This window comes from Arachis hypogaea, chromosome 13 (assembly GCF_003086295.3).
Source record: "Arachis hypogaea cultivar Tifrunner chromosome 13, arahy.Tifrunner.gnm2.J5K5, whole genome shotgun sequence".
NCBI classification, from domain to species: domain Eukaryota; kingdom Viridiplantae; phylum Streptophyta; class Magnoliopsida; order Fabales; family Fabaceae; genus Arachis; species Arachis hypogaea.
The window spans coordinates 87,744,038-87,745,988 of record NC_092048.1 but is presented as its reverse complement, the minus strand read 5'-3'; positions in this window follow the sequence as shown (position 1 = coordinate 87,745,988).

Below are 1,951 nucleotides of genomic sequence, written 5' to 3'. Positions count from 1 at the left end.
CAGTCATAAAACTGAGAGTGGTCTTAGATAGATCAGAGACTATGGTTTCTAAGTCAGAGAGGCTCTGCTTAGAATTCTCTATCTGTTGCTGAGAAGATGATGGAAAAGGCTTGTTATTACCAAACCTATTTCTCCCACCATTATTATTATTGAAGCCTTGATTAGGCTTCTGCTGATCCTTCCATGAGAAATTTGGATGATTTCTCCATGAAGGATTATAGGTGTTTCCATAGGATTCTCCCATGTAATTCATCTCTTCCATTGCAGGATTCTCAGGGTCATAAGCTTCTCTTTCAGAGGAGGCTTCTTTAGTACTGCCGGATGCAGCTTGCATTCCAGTCAGATTCTGAGAAATCATATTGACTTGCCGAGTCAATATTTTATTCTAAGCCAATATGGCATTCAGAGTATCAATCTCAAGAACTCCTTTCTTCTGAGTCATCCCATTATTCATAGGATTTCTTTTAGAAGTATACATGAACTGGTTATTTGCAACCATTTCAATGATTTTCTGGGCTTCTGCAGGTATTTTCTTTAGATGAAGAGATCCACCAGCAGAGTGGTCCAATGAAATCTTGGACAATTCATACAGACAATCATAGAATATACATAAGATGCTCCATTCTGAAAGCATGTCAGAAGGAAACCTTCTGATCAATTGCTTGTATCTTTCCCAAGCTTCATAGAGGGATTCACCTTCCTTCTGTCTGAAGGTTTGGACTTCCACTCTAAGCTTGCTCAACTTTTGAGGTGGAAAGAATTTGGCCAAGAAAGTATTGACCAACTTTTTCCAAGAGTTTAGGCTTTCTTTAGGTTGTGAGTCCAACCATATCCTAGCTCTGTCTCTTACAGCAAAAGAGAAAGAAGAAGCCTGTAGACCTCGGGATTAACCCCGTTGGTCTTAACAGTGTCACAGATTTGCAAGAATTCAGCTAAGAACTGATGAGGATCTTCCAATGGAAGTCCATGAAACTTGCAATTCTGCTGCATTAGAGAAACTAATTGAGGCTTAAGCTCAAAGTTGTTTGCTCCAATTGCAGGAATTGAGATGCTTCTTCCATAGAAGTCGGAAGTTGGTGCAGTAAAGTCACCAAGCACCTTCCTTGCATCTCCACCATTGTTGTTGGGTTCGGCTGCCATGTCTACTTTTTTTTTGAAAATTTCTGTAAGGTCCTCTCCAGAGTGTTATGCTTTAGCTTCTCTTAGCTTCCTCTTCAGAGTCCTTTCAGGTTCAGGATCAGCTTCAACAAAAATGTCTTTATCCCTGTTTCTGCTCATATGAAAAAGAAGAGAATAGAAAAAAAGAGGAATCCTCTATGTCACAGTATGGAGATTCCTTTATGTGAGTATAAGAATAGAAGAATGAGGTAGAGAGAGAATAAGAGGAATTCGAACACAGAGAGAGGGAGAGTATTCGAATATTACTTAGAAGAAAAGAAAAATGTTTTTGTTTTTATTTTAATTATAAGTTAGAATTCAAATTTTAAGAAAAGAAATAGAAGCAAATTGAAAACTAAATAAATTAATTAATTAAAAAGATTTTTGAAAAAATTATTAGTTAGTTTTTGAAATTAATGAGAGAGAAAAGTAGTTAGGTGGTTTTGAAAAAGATAAGAAATAGTAAACTCTTTTTTTAAATTAAAATAAACAAATCAAGTGGTTAATTGAAAAAGATTTGAAAATAAATTTTGAGAAGATAAGAAGTTATAAAAAGATTTTGAAATTAAAATTTTTAAAAAGATATGATTGAAATTTATTTTGAAAAAGATTTGAAAAAGAAATTTAAAAAGATTTGATTTTGAAAATTAAAGTTGATGACTTGACTAACAAGAAACTAAAAGATATGATTCTAGAATTTAAAGATTGAACCTTTCTTAACAGGAAAGTAGCAAACTTGAAATTTTTGAATCAAAACATTAAATGTTAGCAATAATTTCGAAAATTATTAAAT